General features: G+C 38.1%; 2 pseudogenes; both read right to left on the reverse strand.

Moving 5' to 3' along the window:
• Positions 1 to 2313: 2313 nt before the first annotated feature.
• On the reverse strand, positions 2314 to 4312 carry LOC127427496 (polycystin-1-like; annotated as a pseudogene).
• A 2012-nt stretch (positions 4313 to 6324) lies between these two features.
• LOC127426821 (uncharacterized) lies at positions 6325 to 24831 on the reverse strand (annotated as a pseudogene).
• Between the last annotated feature and the right edge of the window lie 1820 nt (positions 24832 to 26651).

Here is a 26651-nt window from a genome sequence, read left to right on the forward strand (position 1 = left end):
AGACTTTGGGGAGGCAAAGGCTGTTTACACGAGGAAGGACAGACTGTGGACTGTGTCAGGTTACATCATGGCTGCATGCTCTTGGTTATACCTCTTATATAATACAGAGTAAAAGAGAGAGAGAGAGAGGAAAAGGGGATCTGTGCAGACAGTGTTCTCTACCTTGGCAGAGTACTAATGCTCATTCTTAAATCTGCTTAGTGTGAATACCATTGGGGCGTGAGAGACAAATTTAATGTGCATTCACAATCCCCACAAATCATTCAGTCATAGTGTTGATTTTTTTTATAGAGTAGTAAAAGTGATGCAAATGGACATCATACATATATCAGGAACCATTAAAACAGTAACTTTTGCTTCATAGATGCTTGGAAATGATAATTCTGAAATTGTTTGGCGTTAGGTTGGTTGCAATGAAGGTGTGTAGCAACACAGTCAATCTGAAAGTTCATTACTGTAACAGACTGTGCCAAAGTGAATGTGAGGACATAAAGCATGTGATCTAAGGCAGAGTCTGTGGAAGGCAATGGCTGTTGGCATTTTCTTTAAATATTTGCTTGATGTGAGTTCCATCTAGTGGTTGGATTGTGGATTCACTGTATTGAGCACACATAAGCATGCTGGGTAAACAAGGATTGGAGTCTTGAAATGAACATTAAACAGTTGATAAATCACCTTGTGCTTGAGGTTGATTTGACATGTTTACAAAACAATGAAACAATGAGGATGCATTTTAAATTTAAATTTTCGGCCATAAAGAGTCTGTTTCATTGGCTCTGTCATTATACAGGGATCGCTGCATGTCACAACATGGCATAATCTTTAGGTGCACCAACTATTTCTTGTAGTAACTTTTAATAAACTTTCTTTGAAATGTTATAAATCAGGGGTTTTCAAACTGTTTGATACCGAGGACCCCCAAAAAGGCAGCTTTATTTTATTTATTTATTTTTTTTGTACGAAGACCCAATTTTACTGTTGGAAAAGATAATATGTTAGTGAGTGGAAATAACTGGATTTTATCATTTCATTGCACCAAAGCCAAACAAAATTACTAAACTATTATCTGAAAAATATTATCTCCAAAAATATTTTGTAATAAGTTTAGAGTGTATAATTTTTCTTATCTTATTTTCACTATTAATGTTTTTATATAAATCTGAAGAGAAACAATTTCAATAAAATTCAAATGTACTTGTATAATGCTTTCACATTAAATATTGTTCTAAAGCTTTACTGAGAATATGGCCTTACAACCCCTAGTTTTTTATGGTTAAAAAATGTCTGTCAATAAAATAAAATAATTATAATTAATCCCATGATTTCAAGATTTGGTCATTTAAAACTTATTTATTTATTTACATTTTTAAACCTATATATTTTTAAAACCCCTATTATAATTGAAATTGACACAAATATTCTTATGTTTTACTGACAAAAATAAAACAGTTCCTTCTAATATGCAAGATATGCATCACACAGAGAGTGAATATGATAACATTTAAAGGAAACAAAGATTTTTCAACATGAAAAGCAGTGCAACAGCACCAGTCACGAGGTAGATAACTAAAGCTCATAAACGTAAACACACTTTACAAAATCTACAGTACATAATCGAAAATAAAATACAAGTACAAAATAATACACAAAATATTTTCAGATTAAAAATTAAAAGAATATAATGGTAACACATTACAACAAGGTTGAAAATGTTGACATTATGTAATACAATAGTTAACACTATCAGTCAACAATGCTTTTGCAGCCTTTATCTTGATTAATGTTGATTTCAACACATACTGTACAGTAGACCTATTAATACATTTGTAACATTATGTACCTACAACAATAACAATAGAATATTTATAAATTAACATTAAGATGAATATTGTAAAAACATATTGTTCATTGGTTGTTCAAAACACATAATGCATTAATGTTAATGCTGCACTATGGTATCTACTGTGCAGATGAATCTGATGGTTTGAGGTATACCCATGGTTGCCTGTGATCACCATATCAGAGCGGATCTAACTAGCTACACCAAGAGTCACTGATGGTGAGAAAGTCCTAAAAGATGTATAATCCAATATTATGTCATCTAATCAAGTGAGTTTTTTATACTGTCTCAATAATGGTATTTAGCTTGTGTCGAACGAAAAATGTGAAATCATCTAGAGTGTAGCTTTAACATATACTGTAGAACTTTATTGTAAAGTGTTACTGATAAAATTACTGTCCAGATGTAATATATAATAATTTCATGAAACATATTACCTCACTCAATCAGTGTGATCAGTGTGCCATGCCTGTCTCTTAATTGGCATGCCATCACGCACATGTTCCCTGTGTCTATCTTCGCTTTGGGGTCTCTCTGGCAAGGCCACAGTGCTCTGAGAGCCAGCTAACCTTAGGAACTCCAGGCTCTATGTCTTGTGATGCCCCCATTTACAGGGGGGTGTACTGTTCAAACCTTGATCCAATGTAGACAGTATTACTTTATTGCAGTGAGCACTGGACCCTAAAAGTGAGGACTCTGAATGGGTAACATGGCAGCATGGAAGGGTATTATTGACCTTGGAGAGAAAATGCAATTGGTTCACATTCCAAAAGATAGGTAGATGGATATCGATGGACTCGTGGTTGCTTTGGGTTTGGAGAAGGATGGACACCTGCATAGGCCCAGGCAAATTTCTTCTCTGGGATATTCTGCTCTGGATCTCTTGAAGCTGGAGCTAAAAGCTGTACACCTCTTCAGTCAGTCTTCAGACCATCAAAACCAACCAGAAGGCTATCAACACAGGGCACCAGGTGGTCCACATAATGGTTAAAGTCAAAACTGTCTGAAATGATGGAGGAATCGGAGGCCAAAGAGGAAGCAGATGAAGTTTGCCGTGGTGCCATGGGACTGAGTGGTATGGAGAGGTTGGAGGCTTGAGAGCCCTGGGAGGATCTGGAAGGTGGAGGAATTCCATTCCTTCAAACTTGACTCGGTGCCTAAACTATAGAGAAGATAAAAAAAAATAAAAAAAATTGTTGTTGACAACACTCCAACCAATAAGAAAAATCTGTGTGTTTTGTTAGCATGGATGTATCATGGATGTATGTATGTATCTACTACATACAGCCCCCTTGAGACCATTACAACTTTAAAAAAAAAAAAAAAAAAAAAAAAAAGGCAGAGGCAATAGAGGCTACTTGCACTCCAAATTAAATACTAACAAACAGAGTAGTGGCATCACTGCAGCATGTTTATTGTGTTTATTTAGAGTCCCACAGACACCCTACACCAACCACTACCCCTAAACTTATCCTTCCACAACAAAAATTAACCATGATTTTACCACAGTAACCATTGTATCACCATGATATTTTGTAGTAACATAATAGTAACCACAAATTAAATGTTAACATCATACGACTGTAGTAACACCATGGTTAATTGCATTAAAACTATAGGTTTTGCCAAAAAACATGGTTACTGCAATAGTAAAAACATGGTTAATATTACCCAGATCAAACTTTTCTCTAAACTCCCAGACCTTCACAGTGACCAAATCACTGCTAGGAAATAAACATTTATATTAATTTGTTTTTTATTATTAGAAGTAGTATTTAAGGAAGGCAGGTGCTATTTGCATCTAGTGCAAATATATATATATTTTTTTCAACAGGAAATACATCAACACAGGAAACAAAACTACTCTCAACATGACAATGCATGGGGCCTTTAACAGATTAATAACCATATTCAGTATATAATGGCACATTCTATCACCATCTATAAACAAAATGATCGCCTTTTCTGCTCATACTTTCGCTGTAGATTTGTACTATTCTGTTTTACTGTTGAAATTTGGTATTGTGATACTACTAATATTGTTGGCTCCTTGATAAATCATTTGTTTTTGTTTAGTTTTTTGTTTTTTTCATTTGTAAATCACTTTGGATTAAGCGTCTGCTAAACGTCAATATAAATGTCAATGGACCTATATAAATGTTCCTGTAAATGCAAATCATAATGGACAAGAATAGTCAGACACTGATTTTGTACCTCTTTGGTCTTGCTAAGCCCTATCCATAACTTGATCCGTTTAATGAGAAACTGTACCATCTCATAGTCCTGTGGCTTCATGGATGGCCAGTAAATTTCTGCCTGTACCATTCAGGAGGTTTGAATCAATACAACAGCACATAGGCGCACAAGTACCCAATGTCCACAGCAGCCAAGCAGTAGAGAGTTCCCACCACTGGATGATGCGCACAAAGTCGATGCAGTCCCATATGCCCCCTCAATAAACATAGCAGTGTCTCACCCACACCTATCATATTGCTTCAGAAGACATTAATTTAACCACTGGAGTCTTATGGATTACTGTTATGCTGGCTTTATATTATTACCAGTACCGTAAATGTAGTGTGTAATATAGTGCCTGTACACATATCTGCAGAAGAAAAAAAAGAAGATTTTTTTTTAATAAAAATTAAGAGCACCTTATGTAAAGAATAAGGTGAGATCTGTTCTGTTTTGATAAAAACTAGGGCTGAAAAGCGATTACAATTTTTAACTACATGATCCGCTGATTAATTAATCAGATCATATTGCATACTGTATGTTTAAATCTGCTGAGAAAAGCCCTAAAATGAAGATAATTCAAAGAGTTTACCTTACTGTGGCAGATGAGAAAATCATTGAATAGACATTACAAAAATGACTTTTTTTTTTGTTTAATTTCTAATTCATTTGATTTTGGTTAGTTTGGTTTGGCCAGGTGTGCTGCCTTTAGTAGCTAATTGAATGATGTGTGTGTGTGTGTGTGTGTGTGTGTGTGTGTATTTTTGCATATAATTACAATAATTTACTAAACTAATGTTAAATTGACAGCCCTAATAAAATATTTTGGTCACACTGTATATTATGCTTCATTTTTGTTTTCTTATTTTTTTTTATTTTTATATATATATATATATATATATATATATCCCCTTTTCTCCCAATTTGGAATGCCCAACTCCCACTACTTAGTAGTTCCTCGTGGTGACGCGGTTAATCACCTCAATCCGGGTGGTGGAGGACAAGTCTCAGTTGCCTCCGCTTCTGAATCCATGCATCTTATCACGTGGCTCATTGTGCATGACACCGCGGAGTCTCCCAGCATGTGGAGCCTCATGCTACTCTCTGCACAACTTACCATGCGACCCATTGAGAGCGAGAACCACTAATCGCGACCACGATGAGGTTACCCCATGTGACTCTACCCTCCCTAGCAACTGGGCCAATTTGGTTGCATAGGAGACCCGGATTCACTGAGCAAACCCTGGATTCGAACTCGCGACTCCAGGGGTGGTAGTCAGCGTCAATACTCGCTGAGCTACCCAGGCCCCCATTATATTATGTTTATTTAAATACTATGTACTAACATTAAAATACATACAATACAACGACCTTCATGTTTTTCTGCAAAATTCTCATAAGATTCACATTTGCTGCAACTGAAGTTAAGGTACGGGTAGGTTTAGGAGTAGGGTTAGGGTTAGGGGTTAAAGTTAGGTTTTAGGGTAAGGGTTGTATTTGGGTTAGGTTAAGGGTAGGGGGCAGGGGCGGACTGGGAAGAAATTCGGCCTGGGATTTTACATAGAAACTGGCCCAAAGGTGGGGGGGGTTGCTGTCCTTTTATATCGCTGCCCCCTTCCACATATCGTGGCGCCGTTTTGTGGCGTGTTCTGCATAACATGCGGCCCCATTTCGCGGCCGGCCCACCGGGAAAAGTCCCGGTTCTCCCAATAGCCAGTCCACTTACTGGTTGGTAACTACAAATGTAATTAAATGTAATTAATTACAATGCAACAACATACATAATAAGTACATTGCATCAAATTCTTAAGTGCATGGTAGTTAAAGACAACTAATATAAAGTGGGTCCAATTTTTCTACCTCTCTGTATTTTTTAATTTTTTTATTTTAGCTTAGTGTAAAGCTGACAATTTACACAAGGTATATTTCTATTTCTTCTGCACCAAACTTACTTCAAACTTACTTCTCTGTCTGCTCGTATGAATGTAACACATCATAAGAAAGTGTTTCACCGCTGTTCAAATGCACTTTTGATCGCATCATTTATATGTATAAATGTTTTCCATCTGAAAGGACTAAATATTAAATGAAAAAAATGACAATAAAATGCAAAGTAATCTCTTCAGTAATCAAAATACTTTTTGAATGTAACTGTATTCCAGTTACCAATGATTTAAATTGTGACTGTAGTGGAATACAGTTACTTATATTTTGTATTTTAAATACGTATTCCCGTTACATGTATTCCATTACTCCCCAACCCTGTTTATAGAGTCAGGTGGAAGACTAGGGAGAAATGTGCTGGCCTCACAGAGCACTGAGAAGGTTGAGGGGGATTTGTGTAAGCTAGGTTCATATGCAGATGTATCCAGACTCAGATCAGACCACTCACTACACAAACTGTCCTGACTGGAAGAGAAAAACACATAGAGATATGTGATCATGTATCCAGGTGAACTGTGAGTGGTTCAGTGTGAAGTGTCCAGTGCAGCACTCACATGTCAGATAGTGTGCTCTCATTGGGTTTAAATGGTCACTGTCAGATGCAGCTGGCAAAGAGGACAGAGTGTTTGTAGGATTCAGGTCTGCAGATATAGTCCTAAGATCTTCCTCTAAAAACAGAACAAATGGTTCTATATTTTAAGGAAAGTGGGTGGTTTTTGTGATTTGTTTTATGGTATATTTATCATTGTGTGACAGTAAAAAGCTGAAGTGTGTAATTTCTGCACTAATAGTGTCACCAAACGACACTGCAAAAATGTTTTCAAAGAGGTTTTGCAAACACTCCCCCATCTGCCATTGTCTTTGAATATTAAGCTTGGGTAGGAGAAAGTATTTTAACATCGAAACATATACACACTTATCCTTCCTTATTACTTCAACCAAATAAAAAGTGTGGTTGTTTTTATAAAACTGGAGACTCGGTTGGTTTCAAGGTGTCACAGTCAGAGGTCGGAGAAGACAAATGTAGTTGTAGAAAGGCTTTTTTTCTCTTCAGGAAATGAGTGGTTCCTGTCAGCTCAGACAGACCAAAGATACTGTCACATGATGACCAGTGATCCACATTATGTCTGAAATTCATGTTTAAAATAACAGTCTGTCATTATGTAAACTATTTAAATACTGTAATTGTATGTAGAGTAAAAATTGTGGTACTGTTCTGTAGAGTTCCAAAATTCTGAATCAAGTTTATTGCTTTGTAAATAGCTCTTGGAGGAAAACAACAACAACAAACAAATAAGATGTCTTGACTCTAATTTAAAGTTTCTGTAAATCTGTTGCATTGCCAATTAAAGAAATTGAACTGGTCTAATTTAGAATGGAGAAAGATTTTTCTCTCACAGTGAAAGGAGACTGTCCATCATATATGGAAGAGTCAGAGCCAGTGGGTAGGGACAGAAAAGAAGAGTAGGAGAGATTTGGATGACTGAGGAAAACATCCATCTCAATACTGAGACACATGAGAGTCACCTGGAACACAATCCATCACCTGTACTACAAGTGATGCATTTTCATGAATGTAGATCTGAAGTTAAAATTCATTACATAGTCCCAAGTATGTAGATGCCCAAAGAAATACCACACCCATATGTGCTTGAGCATTTAATTTTATAACCATGGTCATTAAAAAAAATGGTCAGGGTTCAGTACAAGTTAAGCTCAATAGACAACATTTGTGGCATAATGTTTACCACATAAAAATAATTTCGACTTGTTCCTCCTTTTCTTTAAAAAAAGCAAAAATTGAGGTGGCAGTGAAGCACTTACAATGAAAGTGAATGTGGCCAATTTTTGGAGGGTTTAACCTGTTAATGACGGGTGGGTCAAAAATGACCCACTAGCATATTTATTTAATGCATGTTTAAACTGTGAAATTGTAAACTAATATTGACATCCAATATATCATTTGAAAGATCTGGGTCTCAAGATTTGACATGTTGAAGAGATTTTGATGGTCGCAAAATTACAACAATAAGATTTTATTAAACGTGTTAAGAGTGAAAATCAAAACACGGAAAATGAAACTGGAAGTTCTGACCTTTATTGTCTTCCAGCCAAACATAGATGAGTACAATCCTCCAAACTTCGGTATGCTTTTCATTGCAAGAGTCCAATAAATAAAATCCATTAGAGATTTTAATTCAAAAATGTAAAAATATGAAGAAATATTGATCAATCTCTCTTTGATCAGTCTGTTATCATTCATGTCCATTCATTGTGAAATCTTGTAATCTGTGTAGTGTTTCAGTAGCAAAACACCCAAAAATGATATTTGGGAGGGTCTTACGAAAGAAAATGAGCCCTCCCTCAAAATATTCTGTGCAGTTGTGGTTGGGTAGTCACTCAAAATAGCCAAACAGGACAGTCGGCATGAGTGACGTAAAGATTTGTCATCCATGTTTGTCTCTGTATAAAGTCGGCCAATGAAAAGCTAGATCATTTTTGACTGATTGGTCATGTAGCTAATGAAAAGATGAAAACAACGATATCAGTGTTGCATATATCCCTGATGCCGATTTGCGAAGGTTCGGAGTAGAAAACCGTGAACTATGTTTGTTTGTGTTTGCGCTTTTATGCACGGTGTGCAGTTATAGCGTGTTACTGCCATACTGTCGACAAAAAACTCGGCTTTTGGACCTGCGATCTGATCCACCCTCCTTGGCTTCAGTCACCATCATTGAGGGTATGGAGATCACAAGCTCCTGACTGCATTTTTTCATCAAACACCCTGTTCAACTGCACATCCAGGGGGCTCGGACATGTCATTCAAGCCAAAATGAGCGGCGTCCAAATCAAACTTAAAACACACCAGCACTGAGATGAAGGCGTTGAAAATTAAATCATCAGACACATTCCTTGACCTTGTGAAGAAGACTCCCTCTCCACTACATTTTTTCTTAATGTTTCAAAAACGTTTCAAGTCATCGCTTCATGACGAATTCATGTCGGTGCGAAACTGCTTATTATTATGGCGTATGCAGGTCTGAGCAGTTCCGTTTCAATTTCAATTTACTGTGGTAAGAAAGACAGAGAATATTACTTATTATCCAAGTTTGCAGTTTTGCAAACACACTCTCACGGCGAAATCGTCAGGATTCGTCCGACTTTTCTAAATTTGGCTAAATCGTATGATATCGTTGTATCGCTTGAAATCCTACAACTTTCACTACAGTCAATGACGTCACTGGAAATCATTTCCATCTAATACGCGACAATTACTTGCTTCTGTCACACACAACAGCTTCAATCATGTTTACACACTCTCTTGATTGGTTAAGTTTAGATAAGGGATTTGGGTAAGGGCATAATATTAATAAGTATGTCCTTAACGCCTCGTACGCGGAACTCGTGCTTACTTCTGCATTAGACATCCAGGAATTTGCACGTGATGAAGTTTTATGAGTTTATGCGAACAACATCGTGCGAGACCATACGTAAAAGCCAACTCATAAATTATGTATGACTTTTCATGAGATCGGTTGGTTTTGCAGATTTAATAAACCAAATCAGGAATATATGCTTGCTCTAGCTATCATTTAAATAATGATGCATAAGAGTACTGTCTGTGTAATTAATAATAAACAATTTATTCTTCTGAAGTTTTTGTATGGAGTGTGAACGTTGTACAGTATGGTTGTACCTGTAATTTATACAGAGGTGGGTAGAGTAGCCAAAAACTGTACTCAAGTAAAAGTACAATTACTTTAAAAAAAAATAATTACTCAAGTAGAAGTAAAAGTACTAACATAAATAATTACTTGAGTAAGAGTAAGAAATTATCCAATTAAAAGAGTACTCAAGTAGTGAGTAACTCGTTACTTTCACAAATTACATAATAGACACATTGAACATATATTACAGAATTGTTATTATTATTATTATTACTATTATTATTATTATTATTAATGGAAATTCTGTCATCATCACCATCATGTTGTTCCAAACCTGTATGAATTTCTTTCTTCCATGCAACACAATAAGTAGATATTAGACAGAATATTTGCCTGAGTCACTATTTACTTTCAGTGAATGTTTTTTTTTTCTCCATATTTTGAAAGTGAATGGTGACCGAGACTGTCGGTCCCTAACATTCTGTCTAACATATTTTGTGTTCCATGTAATAAAAAGCGTCTCACTGGTTTGGAACAACATGAGGGTATGGAAATTATGACAGAATATTAAATTATGGCTGAGCTATCACTTTAAAGAGATAGTTTACCCAAAATGAAAATTCTCTCCTCATTTACTCACCCTCATGCCATCCCAGATGTGTACGACTTTTCTTCTGCAGAACACAAGATTTTTAGAAGAATATTTTAGCTCTGTAGGCCAAAATTTTGATGCTCCAAAAAGCAAATAAAGGCAGCATAAAAGTAATCCATAAGACTCCAGTGGTTAAATCCATGTATTCAGAAGTGATATGATAGGTGTGGGTGAGAAACAGATCAATATTTGTCATTTTTTGCTAGACATCAGGGGATGATATGCAAAAAAGAATGTGAATCGCCAAAAACACAAGAAGAAGAATGTTAAAGTGATTTGTTTCTCTGTTTCTCATCCACACCTATCACATCGCTTCTGAAGATACTGATTTAACCACTGGAGTCTTATGGATTACTTTTATGCTGACTTATGTTTGATTGTTTAGCTTTAAAATGTTGCCACCCATTCACTTGCATTGTATGGACCTACAGAGCTGAGAAATTCTTCTAAAAATCTTCATTTGAGTTCAGCAGATGAAAGTCATACACATCTGGGGTGGCATGGGGGTGAGTAAATAATGAGAATTTAAATTTTTAGGTGAACTATCCCTTTAAGGGCTCTTGTCAGATCTGGATGAATTTGTCAACAAGAGAGGTTTGGAAGCATTTCTAGTAATTATTACAGTGAAAATGTCCCACAAGGGCATTTTTATATAATGCTGAAATATAAAACAAAGCAAGATCATGTTTTATTAATGCCTACTTTAGCTATTTCAAAGCTTTTAAAGTCCTGTGTGGATTCTTATTTCAGTGTAGTTAGAGTTTTCAGTGTTGAAAGAATTTATATCATTAGTTCTGTACAGCAGTACCTCCGCTCTCTAAGCGCAGAGTACGCAGCCTGTGTAGGGCACCAACCCTGGTCATGGAACACTCGCTGTGTCTGAAACCGCCCCCTATCCACTATATAGTGCACTAATTCAGGTGTCTGCCATTTTGTAGGAGTGTCTGAATTCTGAGTGAGCCACTTGTTCCCTACTTTTGTTCACTCATTATTAGCTGCAAAACACTCTAATTTCGCGTATACATTTGATGTACACTCGACAACGATTAATTGCCCATAATCCACCATGGGGAAGACGTACCAGCTGGGAGTTTACTGCTTCCTTCACTCCTGCAATGTTTTATTTCATGCTGAATGCAGTAAATTACTTTTTGACAAATCATTACTTGATTAAAATAACATAACATATAGAGAGGCAAAACATACAGATATATTTTAAAATGAACTCTTTATTTGATACAGTTTATTTACTCTTTATATTAACACACAGTATATATTAAAAATGGCAATCAGAGTGAAGATTTATTGTATTAATATATTATTTAATAAGAATAACAAGTAAGGCCCAAGTATTTTAAAATTTCATTTGTGACATAGTTTCTGTGACAGCCCCAGAGCTCCTACACTCGGTGTATACGTCAGCATCTGAATTCACTCACTCATTTCATTCACTCACTGCTGAGATATAGTGCACTAACTGCCATTCACTATATACGAAATAGTGAATGATTTCGAACACAGCCACTCTCTTCACCATACGATCGCCTCGCACCCACACATCTCAAACGCGCGCGCCCCGCGCACCTCACTGTGCACGCACAGAAATGCTGTCTGTTCACGCTCCAGTTGTCGGTCACGCGAATGGCAGAGCAAAATGAATTTATTTACACTCAACTTGGATGTTTACATGGATTTATACAATTAATCCGCCTGAAGTAGCTGCGATAGTTTCCAGTACCCCTGCGAGGGCACGTGGTAAACGCGTAAATAATGCTCATGACATGCGGGATGTGGGACAAAGCGCACTGATATATTGCTGCACTGATTTAAAAATGTACACTTAAAAACTGATGTCATAAGAGACCAGTTACTGTAACATTGGTGTCTAGGAGTGGAAGAGGAAGAAAGGAGATGCAGGACTAGAATCTTTCAATCTTTTAATTATAAATGCTGGAGTGGAACAAACAATAGAGCTAACTTCACAAAATAACAAAAGAAGGAAACACTTGATCAATATAGCTATACACTTCATAAACTCAACACAACACTTCAAGGACTGACAAATGATGAACAAAACTAGAGGGTATATATACACAGGGAAACAAATGAGGGAATGGAAGGCAGGTGCAGATGATGATGAACAGATGGAAGTGATCAGGGCAGTGAACTATGGGAGATGTAGTCCAGTGGAAAACCAAAATAAAGACATGAGTGAGACAGACTGTGACAGTTACATTATCACCTTGAATATGACCATCTAATTACACAGAAAAGTCCGCGTTAGGATTAGAGCCAAAACTTACCTCAGCATGCTGCTTTAAGTTGGAGCTGTGATTTTAATCTTGAAATATCAGCTTGTCTTGGTGTTAAATGAAGGCATTGCATGGCGAAAATATTATTTTTTTCCACTGTGCAGAGTGAAGAAAGTGTTTCACTTTGAAGAGTTTGATGCTGCAGCAGTGATTGAGTGACAGTCTGTGACAGCAGCAGAGAAATCAGGTGTTTAATAACTGGGTAAGACCTTGTTTGTTCAGTTGAATGAACTGGGAGTTACATGAATGTCAAAGTTTACACAGTAAGACGGTGCATTAAAGGTTCCACTCACCATATCCTCCTTTCAGGGCCGGGCGGTGGCATAGGCGACATAGATGGTTGCCTAGGGCATAAAATTGCAGAGAGGCGCTACACCAGAGTTTTTATTTTATTTATTTTTTGTCAGAATTGCGCCCTGTCGTGACGACTGTGCGCCCCTCTACCCATATATTGAGCACTAGTGCTATGCGATTATATTATAATCGGATCCTTATCATATGTAGACAAAATGAGTGAAAAAAAGAACCAAATTATCAGGTGAACAAGGCAGGAAGCGGCACAAAGAAGAGGAGCAGAAAAAAAGAGCAATATAAAGGTAAGAATCAAAAGTTAACGACTGTTCATGTTAGCCATTGATGTTTATTTACTACTTTGAAATAGCTTATTTAGAACCTCTTAACTGGCATGGACACTGTGGGCTGTTTTTTGCTTGTTTTATTTAAGTTAAGTGCAAGTTAAGTGCAGTGTATTTTCTTTAAAATAAACTTAAGCTTCTATAATGTTGTTTTAATTTCAGTTATATTGCTACTCTTTCACTTCACCAAAAAAACTCCTAAGTGTCTTCTTTTAAAAGAGACCATGATTAGGACTGTATTCTAAAGCATTCATGCTAAGCACCCTCAAACGAACATTAGAGCACCCTCAATTGCAGACCAGGGCAAACTGCTTCCCGCGGGTCGATTTATCATGAAAGTTTTTCCAAATGCGATGCCAAACAAACCATTGAAGAGACCTAAAATACTGTGCAGAAGTTTTAGGCACTTGTGAAAAATGTTGCATAATGAGGATGTCTTCAAAAATAATGACATAAATAGTTTTCATTTCTCACTTAATGTCATACAAAGTCCAATAAACATAAAAAACGCTAAATCAATATTTGGTGTGACCACCTTTGCCTTTAAAACAGCACCAATTCTCCTAGGTACACATGGACACAGTTTTTCTTGGTTGTTGGCAGATAGGATGTTCCAAGGTTCTTGGAGAATTTGCCACAGTTCTTCTATCTATTTAGGCTGTCTCAACTGCTTCGGTCTCTTTATGTAATCTCAGACTGACACAATGTTCAGTGGGGGGCTTTGTGGGGGCCATGACATCTGTTGCAGGGCTCCCTTTTCTTCTACTCTAATCTTTTCTATTTGCAAAAGTAATGTTTGGGAGTCTTACATTTATATTTCCTATTGACACATTAAAACTGAAAATATACAGTTGTGCTCAAAAGTTTGCATACCCTTGGAGAATTGATAATATATGTACCATTTTTAAAGAAAACATGAATGAGCAGGCAAAACACATTTCTTTTATTTCTTATGGGATTCATATTCAACTGTAGGTTATAACAGAATGGCACAATCATAAAACAAAACATGGCAACAATGAAAAAAAATGAAATGACCCCTGTTCAAAAGTCTGCATACCTTTAGTTCTTAATACTGTGTATTGCCCCCTTTAGCATCAATGACAGCGTGCAGTCTTTTGTAATAGTTGTCTATGAGACCCCAAATTCTTGCAGGTGGTATAGCTGCCCATTCAGCTTGGCAAAATGCCTCCAGGTCATACATAGTCTTTGGTCGTCTTGCATGAACCGCACGTTTGAGATCTCCCCAGACTGGCTTGATGATATTAAGGTCAGGAGACTGTGATGGCCACTCCAGAAACTTCACCTTTTTCTGCTGTAACTGGAGGGTCAACTTGGCCTTGTGCTTAGGGTCATTGTCATGCTGGAAAGTCCAAGAGCGTCCCATGCGCAGCTTTTGTGCAGAAGAATGCAAATTGTCTGCCGGTATTTTCTGATAACATGCTGCATTCATCTTGCCATCAATTTTCACAAGATTCCTCATGCCTTTAGAGCTACCATGCTTCACAGTGGGGATGGTATTCTTTTCACTATATGCCTTGTTGACCCCTCTCTAAACATAGCGCTTATGGTTGTGACAATAAAGCTTTATTTTGGTCTCGTCACTGCTGTGAGGCGTGTCAAGGTGTTGTCGGGAATATTTTAACGGGGCTTTTTTGTGGCATTGGCACAGTAAAGGCTTCTTTCTGGCAACTCGACCATGCAGCTCATTTTCGTTCAAGTATCGTCATATTGTGCTCCTTGAAACAACCAAAACATCTTTTTCCAGAGCAGCCTGTATTTCTCCTGAGGTTACCTGTGGGTTTTTCTTTGTATCCTGATTAATTCTTCTGGCAGCTGTGGCTGAAATCTTTCTTGGTCTATCTAACCTTGGCTTGGTATCAAGAGATCCCCAAATTTTCCACTTATTAATAAGTGATTGAACAGTACTGACTGGCATTTTCAAGGCTTTGGATATCTTTTTATATCTTTTTCCATCTTTATAAAGTTCCATTACCTTGTTATGCAGGTTAGAGTTCTTTTCTGCTCCCCATGGCTCAGTATCTAGCCTGGTCAGTGCATCCACGTGAGAGCTAACAAACGCATTGACTATTTATACACAGACACTAATTGCAATTTAAAAAGCCACAGGTGTGGGAAATTAACCTTTAATTGCCATTTAAACCTGTGTGTGTCACCTTGTGTGTCTGTAACAAGGCCAAACATTCAAGGGTATGTAAACTTTTGATCAGGGCCATTTGGGTGATTTCTGTTATCATTATGAATTCAAAACGAGCCAAACAACTATGTGATATTAAATGGCTTCATATGATCACTATCCTTAAATAATAGACCGTTTTTTTGCATGATCAGTCATATTTTCAAAATCATTGCCAAAATTTCACAGTTTCTGCCAGGGTATGCAAACATTTGAGCACAACTGTAAATAGCCATCTTAAGACAAATGCTTTTGTGAAACATCATACGTGCCTAAGACTTTTGCACAGTACTGTACATTATAATCAATGAGCGTGTAAACAGGTTGATAATGTTTTCAGAATAAAAAAACTTTATCCACTTTGTGGCAAACATTAAACTTTTAGAATCTATAATTTCAGAATATTTTATTTTACTATTAAACCAGACTCCTGAGAGTGTTAAATTGAATACTAAATTACCACTGCATTGAAGTATGGTAAAATAAACATTTAATAATTTTATTCAGCTTTTATTCAGTTTTACTAACACATGATAGAAAAGTAGCAGCAAAACTTCAAGCAACGCAGAATGGTCCCATCAGTATACACTTTTGAAAATTGCGCATCATTTATTGAGTGCATGAGTTCACTTCTAAAATCTCACCTAGGGCGCCAACAGAGCCTGGGCCAGCCCTGGCCGGATAAAAATACTGACGGCCTGATTTGGCCTGTGGGCCACCAGATGAAAGCCCTGGGCTACCATGTAACATGCCACAGGAATATTTGTACCCTTAAAAAGATAGTTCACCCAAAAATGAAAATTCTCTCATCATTTACTTAGCCTCATGCCATTCCAGATGTGTGACTTTCTTTGTTCTGCAGAACACAAATGAATATTTTTAGAAGAATATCTCGGTTCTGTAGGTCCATTGCAATGCAAGTGAATGGTGGCCAGAAATTTGAATCTTCAAAAATCACATAAAGGCAGCATAAAAGTAATCCATAAGTCTACAGGGGTTAAATACATGTTTTCTGAAGTGATATGATAGGTGTGGGTAAGAAAAAGATCAATATTATTTTTTTACTATAAATCTCCACCTTTGACCAGCCCCGACCAGTAGGTGGCGATATGCGCAAAGCATGTGAAGTCATACACTGCATTGGCATAAGTGAGGAAATGATGAAAGAAATTGCATTTTTGGGTGAACTATCTCTTTAAGGAGACAAAAAGAGGAACAAAACATATACATATACTTTTAAAGGTACACAATGGGTCCTTGGAGTACAATTACAGTTGAAGTCAGAAGTTATACACCTTAGCCAAATACATTTAAACTCAGTTTTTCACAATTCCTGACATTTAATCGTAGAAAACATTAACCGGTCTTAGGTCAGTTAGGATCACTACTTTATTTTAACAATGTGAAATGTCAGAATAATAGTAGAGAAAATGATTTATTTCAGCTTTTATTCCTTTCATCATATTCCCAGTGGGTCAGAAGTTTACATACAATTTGTTAGTATGTGGTAGCATTGCCTTTAAATTGTTTAACTTGGGTCAAATATTTTGGGTAGCCTTCCCCTAGTGATGGGTCGAATCGTTCATTTTGAACTAATCTTTTATGTGATTCAGAAGAACGAGTAGTCTCAGAGAGTGATTCGTTCATTTTGTGTTGGCCGCACATGTGCATTGCGCAACCTCTGTTCGTTTGTTACGTGAAAACCACTATATTGCCAAAAGTATTCGCTCATCTGCCTTTAGACGCATATGAATTTAAGTGACATCCCATTCTTAATCCATAGGGTTTAATATGACATCGGCCCACCCTTTTTAGCTATAACAGCTTCAACTCTTCTGGGAAGGCTTTCCACAGGGTTTAGGAGTGTATTTATGGGAATTTTTGACCATTCTTCCAGAAGCGCATTTGTGAGGTCAGACACTGATGTTGGACGAGAAGGCCTGGCTCGCAGTCTTCACTCTAATTCATCCCAAAGGTGCTCTATTGGGTTGAGGTCAGGACTCTGTGCAGGCCAGTCAAGTTCTTCCACACCAAACTCGCTCATCCATGTCTTTATGGACCTTGCTTTGTGCACTGGTGCGCAGTCATGTTGGAACAGGAAGGGGCCATCCCCAAACTGTTCCCACAAAGTTGGGAGCATGGAATTGTCCAAAATCTCTTGGTATGCTGAAGCATTCAGAGTTCCTTTCACTTGAACTAAGGGGCCAAGCCCAGCTCCTGAAAAACAACCCCACACCATAATCCCCCCTCCACCAAACTTCACAGTTGGCACAATGCAGTCAGACAAGTACCATTCTCCTGGCAACCGCCAAGCCCAGACTCGTCCATCAGATTGCCAGATGGAGAAGCATGATTCGTCACTCCAGAGAACGCGTCTCCACTGCTCTAGAGTCCAGTGGCGGCGTGCTTTACACCACTGCATCCGACACTTTGCATTGCACTTGGTGATATATGGCTTGGATGCAGCTGCTCGGCCATGGAAACCCATTCCATGAAGCTCTCTACGCACTGTTCTTGAGCTAATCTGAAGGCCACGTTAACTTTGGAGGTCTGTAGCGATTGACTCTGCAGAAAGTTGGCGACCTCTGCGCACTATACGCCTCAGCATCCGCTGACCCCGCTCTGTCATTTTACGTGGCCTACCACTTCGTGGCTGAGTTGCTGTCATTCCCAATCGCTTCCACTTTGTTATAATACCACTGACAGTTGACTGTGGAATATTTAGTAGCGAGGAAATTTCATGACTGGACTTGTTGCACAGGTGGCATGCTATCACAGTACCATGCTGGAATTCACTGAGCTCCTGAGAGTGGCCCATTCTTTCACAAATGTTAGTAGAAGCAGTCTGCATGCCTAGGTGCTTCATTTTATACACCTGTGGCCATGGAAGTGATTGGAACACCTGAATTCAATTATTTGGATGGGTGAGCGAATACTTTTGGCAATATAGTGTAGGTGCTGTACAGGAAACAGAAATGATTAGTTCACCTCTCGAGTCTTCTGGTCTGAGTCGTTCGTTCTTTTGTCACGTGACAGTCGTATACGCTATGCATTGCTCACACAGGAAACAGAAATAATTAGTTCACCTCTCCAGTCTTCTGGTCCGAGTCGTTCGTTCTTTTGTCACATGACAGTCGTATACGCTATGCATTGCTCACACAGGAAGCAGAAATGATTAGTTCACCTCTCGAGTCTTCTGGTCTGAGTCGTTTGTTCTTTTGTCACGTGACAGCTGTATAAGCTATGCAGTGACAAAAGAACGAATGACTCCGACAAGAAGATTCTAGAGGTGAACTAATCTTTCTGTTTCTCATCATTTGTCCTTGGCTGCATTATACATTTTTCCTTATTTGGACTATAATCAAAGTTTGCGTAAGTAGACATGTTGGGGGGGATTTGGCTATTGAAAATGTAACATTTTAATTTAATTCTGTTCAAATGAACTAAATGAACTAAATGACTTGAATAAAGATTCGTTCATTTTGCTGAATGAGACTCAAAGATTCAAGTCAGTAAAATGATCCGATCTTCCCATCACTACCTTCAACAAGCTTCTCACAATAAGTTGCTGGAATTTTGGGCCTAATCCTCCAGACAAAACTGGTGTAACTGAGTCAGGTTTGCAGGCCTCCTTGCTCGCACATGCTTTTTCACTTCAGCCCACAAATTTTCTATAGGATTGAGGTCAGAACTTTGTGATGACCACTCCAATACCTTGACTTTGTTGTCCTTAAGCCATTTTGCCACAACTTTGGTGGTATGCTTGGGGTCATTGTCCATTTGGAAGACCCATTTGCGACCGAGCTTTAACTTGATGGCTGATGTCTTGAGATGTTGCTTCAATATATCCAAATAATTTTCCTTCCTCATGATGCCATCTATTTTGTGAAGTGTGCCTGTCCCTTGTGCAGCAAAGCACCCCCACAACATGATGCTGCCACCCCCATGCTTCACAGTGAGGGATGGTGTTCTTTGTCTTGCAAGCCTCACCCTTTTTCCTCCAAACATAACAATGGTCTTTATGGCATTTTTGTTTTATCAGACCAGAGGACATTTCTCCAAAAAGTAAGATCTTTGTCCTCATGTTCCCTTGCAAACTGTAGTCTGGCTTTTTTTATGGTGGTTTTGGAGCATTTGGCTTCCTTCTTGCTGAGCAGCCTTTCAGGTTATGTCGATATAGGACTTGTTTTACTGTGGATATAGATACTTGCCTACCTGTTTCCTCCAGCATCTTCACAAGGTCCTTTGCTGTTGTTCTGGTATTGATCTGCACTTTTCACACCAAACTACATTCATCTCTAGGAGACAGAATGCGTCTCCTTCCTGAGTGGTATGATGGCTGCGTGGTCTCTTGGTGTTTATACATGCGTACTATTGTTTGTAGAGATGAACGTGGTACCTTCAGGCATTTGGAAATTGCTCCCAAGGATGAACCAGAATTGATTCCTTTTGATTTTCCCATGATGTCAAGCAAAGAGGCACTGAGTTTGAAGGTAGGCCTTAAAATACATCCACAGGTACACCTCCAATTGACTCCAATTAGCCTATCAGAAGCTAATTGGCTAATCACCTAAAGGCTCAACATCATTTTCTGGAATTTTCCAAGCTGCTTAAAGGCACAGTTAACTAAGTGAATGTAAACTTCTGACCCACTGGAATTGTGATATAGTCAATTAAAAGTGAAACAATCTGTCTGTAAACAGTTGTTGGAAAAATTACTTGTGTCATGCACAAAGTAGATGTCCTAAACGACTTGCCAAAACTATAGTTTGCTAATATGAAATCTGTGGATTGGTTAAAAAAAATGAGTTTAAATGACTTCAACCTAAGTGTATGTAAACTTCTGACTTCAACTGCATGTACCCAAAACGAGTTATAAATTTGAACTAGAGGTGCAAAAATTGGCCCCTTGAACAGGGCCGTGGGAAGATGATTGAAGTTGGGGGTGCTGTAGCGGGAGGTGCATTTTTGCATGTACATGGCCTTTTAAGGGCTGTATATAGCACTGGCACAGACAAACAGACTTTACTTAATACACAGTGTGTAGTGGGTGTTCTGAAAACCTATTTAAAAAAAAAAAATTTATTCCATGCATAACGTCACCTTGAAATATAACATAGGCTACTATGTTAATGTAACAATCACTATTAATGAACAAGTACAGTCGTTCACTTTTCTGAGACTTATTCTTAACCATACAAGTAACAGTAAACACGTCATGAAGCTAACGAACAATTCTCTCTCAAAATCTTTCTCTCACTTCTATCTAACACCCCTGCACGCCCTGCGCGTGCACACACCCCGAACCCCTCGGATGGGTGGCTTTCCCATTATCATCCAACACGAAGGCACAATCGAACTTAGTGCATTATATTATCAGTGCATTCAGAACACTAGCACATAATCTTTAAACATGCTACAATATCAATCAAATGCTTGCCAGTTTTGTAACTTCCAGGTCCTGTTGCGCACAGCAGACAAGTTATATCCACATTTTAAGTTCAAAAGCCCAAACTACACAGCAGACATGTTTGCAGCAAGAGTATAGCCTATCAGTGTAATGTTAAAAGGTACTCACAACTGTTAATATTAAACTGCTGGGCGGCAGCTAATAATAAACCAAAGGCTTTAACATGAGATGCACGGCTAGGTGCTCCAATAGTTAAGATAGTCTAAACGGGGCTTGGTGTTCAGGGGTTGTTGAGATGAAGGCCGCCATGATTAGTAATTATGAAATAATTATGACACTATTAAGTGTTGTAAATTATTTTTCAAGAGTCAAGACTTCCTCAAGCATACAGTAAATTTTTCTCAGCAACTTCTCATCCTCTATCTCTCTTGTCTTTTTCTGCAAAGTGGATTGTATTGCAGTGTCTGGTGTCAGGTCAACAATGGGAATGCCCTTGTGGTGTAGCAAACTCCATGGCTGCAAGCGTGATGGATATAGGAGGTTCTGCAGCTGGAATGAATGGGTTTTCTTCTGCCTCCATTTACAGAAGAATCTGCAGGACTTCTTGTCATTTCTCCTTCAGGTGAGAGCTCAGTGCTGTTGGGATGTGGGGTCTGTGCACAGGAGGTTTTTAGTAGGATCACCCCGTATGCCCACTGATCTTTGGAGCAGCAAGGGAAAGAGCCTCTTAGATCCGCGTCAATATCAACAAACGCATGAGCTCTACAGTCTGGCCTAGTGCTGATACAGCTGTCTCTGATGTTCCCAAATGCTTGTAGCCTTAATTACTCTTCTCTATATGATCAACAGTAAGGGTGCCACCTGCAATGAAAATGGAAGGGGGATTAGAAACGATTAAAAAAAACACACAAAAAACAAAAGAAAAACAAACAAAAAATGTTGTTCTGCTTACCATTTGGAAAGTTTGTTGCAGAATTCCAGCGCATAAAAATACCATGTTTGCGCATAAAGAACCAAAATGAAAAACATTTAGTGTTCAATCTATGCTTCAGGGTGACCCTCTGGTATCACACTGAATGTAAATGCTGAAGAATGATGTAGTTACTTAAAACATTGAGAATGTTCCTGCCGGTATCTGCAGGGTTGATGTCACTCTGTCCAGTTTGTTCTCTTATAACTTTTATCATCTTCTCCGTAACCTTCAGAACCTTTGCTTGGCAGCCCTTGCACTGCACTTCAGAGGGAACCACCTGCAGTTTTTGTCCTAGTATATAAAATTTGTACTTGGTCCATAATCATTATCCACCAATATCACATGTGACAATAATTTGTTCTTAGGTAGCATGAATTTCTTCTGTATTCCCTCCACTCCTCATTATGTAAAGTCCCTCTGAGTGTTGTCACAGCTGGCAGTCTTTATTCTGTGATGAGCCTTTGGTTCTTGTGTCACATTTTATGATAGCACTGTGCTGGATCTACAGAAAGTTGCCGTCATGCTTTGTGCTGAGCTGTAATTAATGCTGAAACAGGAGGCGTAGGGTGCTGCTGTATAATACTTTGGATTGGGTGTGCTGTTTCTTTCCATGAGCTTTAACAGTAGATAGTCTTATTGTGGATTGGGCCAAAGCTGAGCTGATCTGAGCTGCATCCTGAAGCAAGGAGACTGGCAGAGTTGACAAAGCCTGAGTTATGCTTCCTTGTATCTGAATCTTGTCCTCCAACTCTTGAGCAATAAAAGTCACTAGCTGTGGAAGAGATTTTGATATAAAAAAGGTGAGGAGTGATCAGTGTTTTAAATAATTAGTGTTGAAATACTTTATAGTGTTCTTCAACTTGCTGATGAATAATTTAATGATCCATCATTATCAACACACTACATGCACATATACTGTCACTTTAGTAAGAGTCTTCCAGGAAATGAAGAGAGTCTGGTGAAAGAGTGCAAATGCCCTCATAGGGAGGATGGTTGGGGACTAAGGTGATGCTTGCTGACCCCCAAACCCCAGAGGCTGGCTCAGACACATTGAGAGTAAAGGTGTATTCATGTCCCTCTATTAGCCCCCCTACTCTAATGACTCTAATCTGTCTCCAGAGATTTCCTGTTGAGGTAGTGACTTCATTTAGTGCTAGAGCTTCACCTCTTTGATTCTCTGCCATCCACCTGTACTGTAAGATGGAGTAAAATCAGTGGCTTATAAGATTATAGGCCAGGGTTTTTCTAACTTTTTAATGCCAGAAACCCCAAAATGTAATGATGACCTTGCAAGGAACCCCCTTCCTAAAATATAAAAGGCAGCTATATATTTTCAATGAAATAAATGGCATTTATTTGTCACTGTTCTAAAGCTAAACTTCTATCAATATTTACTTTTTATTATCATAAATCAGCAGCATATCTTTGTGTCCATGTTTTTTGTAACCAATATCAGAATATAGAATACAATTCAAATTTATTAATTTATTTACAACAAAAATCGCTCCAAAGCAACTTCAAAGGAATATTCCGGGTTCAATACAAGTTAAGCTCAATCGACAGCATGTGTGGCATAATGTTGATTTCCACAAAATTTAATTTTGACTTGCCCCTCTTTCTTTAAAAAAGCAAAAATCTGGGTTACAGTGAGGCACTTACAATGGAAATGAATGGGAGCCATTTTTTGCATTAAAATACTCACTGTTTCAAAAGTATAACCACAAGACATAAACAATATGCATGTAAACATGATTTTAGTGTGGCAAAATTACTTACTAACCTTTTCTGTGTAAAGTTATAGCCAATTTTACAACTTCATTGCCATGGCGATGTAATGTCAGCAAACACTAAAACCCTGAAACGACTGTAAAAATGACAATTTAAACAACTTTACAGCTCAAATAATACATGAGTTTAATTTATGAATTAATGTAAGTGCTTTAATAAAATTATAAGCTTAACATTTCTGCCTTTAAACCCTCCAAAATTGGCCCCATTCACTTACATTGTAAGAGATTTACATTATAATTTTTTATGTAAAAAAAAAAAAAAAAGAAGAAGAAAAAGAAAAGAGGGACGAGTCAAAATACATTTTTGTGGTAATCAACATTATGCCACAAATGCTGTCGATTGAGCTTAACTTGTATTGAACCCAGAATATTCCTTTAAATAGAACCATTTAACCAGTGATCAAGCTAAAGTATTCCCTAAAAACATAGTCTACACAAACTTATCTATGTAGCTGTATGTATAGTTGCAAAGAAGGACAGACGAACACATGAGACATTATGGGCTTGTTTGATATAAAGTCATTTTAAACTATGTTGTGAATGGATTACCTGTACAGTGTCTTCTTCACATGAAGAATAATAGCCAGCCATGACAATTTGCCTACTATGACTCACATGGAATGACAACAGGGAATCACAGGATATGCACTTCACATTCACAGATAGTAAAGCAGCATTGTCCACTGTAACTTGAGAGAATGAACAGTATTAATGACAAAATATGTTCACAATTACATTTCTAAGCTTAAGTACTGTAAAATGAGCTAACACTCACTGACTATGATACAGAGACAAGTTGTTGCCCACTTTTGTAAAGGGTGAGAGTAAAGTGGGACACTGTCTGGCAAAAATGCACTTCTGGGAAGAACAAGAATACTTCCATTTCCTGAAATAGGATGATGAGGGGTGTAAATGGCTGAAGATGATGCTGTAGTGTTCTGGAAGCACATAATCCACCAGAAATCAAGTGCTGACAGAAGTGAACTTGAGAGAATGAGGTATTTACTGTACTGTGTGTTGGTGATTTGCAAATGTAATTTACCTCTGTAACCGAACCGAAACAGCTCAGTATTATTCTCTTCTGAATCTGGATCATACGACTCAGTTGCATCCAGAATCAGATCATTTTGACCGTTAATCAGAGACACCAGTTGACCGTGAACCACAGCGATCATTACGGTCTTGTGTTGTTTTAGGGGAGTTCACTGCAGTCTGGTGGTTAATGTCAGACAGTAGTTTCACACTTTAAGAGTGTGATTTGGCAGAGACAGAAGCGGTGTAGTAACATCCACTGAATCATTTAAAGATAACTTGTCCATTGCTGAGCAATCAGGGCCTCTGAAAATCTCCCAGAGATATGATGCTTTGTGTGTAACAACCTTTGAAGTCCACTCTTGCTTCAAAAAAGCTTGGCCTAGATTTTAATATTTTAGATTGTTCTTCAACTAGGTAGATGTGAGGCTGGGTACACTCCAATTTTTGTACTTTAATTGTCATTTGCGTTGAGACCTGACTTATGTTGTAGAAAGCTGTAAATTGCACCACAAACCAACCCGTAACATTGTATCTGTGGTCTTGAGTATTGGATTCTAAACCACTGGAGTCTCCAAAATCCCAAATTAATTTTAGGTCACTTCCTCCAACTGTGACTGCTACAAAAGGGATTGGATAGTCAATAAAAGCACCATCGTGGGAGCTAACAAGCTTCACATCCTTCACATGCTTTTGTACTGTTGTTGTAATGCTCAGGCACTGTGAACAGAAGCCATTATCAGCTTCCACTTTAACAGACAGGGATCCATTTGTAATAGGTGTAAAGTGAACTTCTTGCCCAGTTTCCTGAGAGAAATAGACTCCATTTAATAGGAAAGTCCAGTAATTATCGGCTTGGGAGCTACTGCCTTGTTCTGCTTGAAAAGTGATGGTTTTTGATGCCTCAAAGGCAGCAGAGCAGCATCCAATCAAAAACAAGCCCTTGATTTTTTACACCACTTGCACGGTTACGGTCACTGTTTGGATACTGACAATATTTTTTGCTATTGCTCTCACTAAGTGCTTTCCAACTGAAAGAGAAGAGGTGGTAAAATTTTGCTCAATGTCAATGGATGAAATTCCATTCATGAATTTCAAAGTAAAGAAAACTTCACTTCCTTGAGAGACAGATGGTTTGAATGTAACCAAATCATTCTCTCATACAACACAGCTGCTAGCTGTTAGTGAAAGTCTTCTGATGGCATCCTCAGTGGTCACAATATACGAAACAGTTTGCCAGCTAATGTCATTTGAGGTGTCCACAAAAGAATAGCTAACTGTTTGATTGTCAGCAAGAACAATTACTTTACTGTTATGAAAAGTTAATGTCCATTCCCAATGTAGGACATTTCCTGTCCTTGCACATCCATAGAGTGACAGGAGGCTGTTTGATGCGACAAAAAAAGGGCTTGTTTTTCCATTTATCTGAAAGTCAACTTCAGAGATGCTCTCTTGAATTATTAGTAGTTTGGTTACATTGTCAGATCCAAACACATCTGAGACCGACACTCTGAGTTCGACCACACCAATAACTTTGAAGACATGCAAGACAAAGTGTACATCTGATATTTCAGGACTGTGTTCAAAGTGCAGGAACCATAAGCACTGAAGGCCTGTTCAAGATGCTACACTCACAGAGATCTTTACTGGCTTTCCTTTGGCAACAACATACATCGGTACTGAAATACCCACACCAGAAATGCGCTCAACTGCCCTCAATGAAAGTTTAATATCTACAGATCCAAGAGTATTGGATACTACCAACTTGACATATACATCACCAGGGCTGTTTGTAAATAGCTGAAATTGTTAACTGTTGCTTATAGTTTGATTATTCCCACCTTGATCTGCGAGCCACTCATATGTCAAGTTAGAACCATGTGTCACTGATGCTGTAAATAGCACAATCTGATTGGTCAGGAAATATCTTGCAGACTGCAGACCCTGACATAGGATTCCAACC

This window comes from Myxocyprinus asiaticus, chromosome 36, assembly GCF_019703515.2.
Source record: "Myxocyprinus asiaticus isolate MX2 ecotype Aquarium Trade chromosome 36, UBuf_Myxa_2, whole genome shotgun sequence".
NCBI lineage: Eukaryota > Metazoa > Chordata > Actinopteri > Cypriniformes > Catostomidae > Myxocyprinus > Myxocyprinus asiaticus.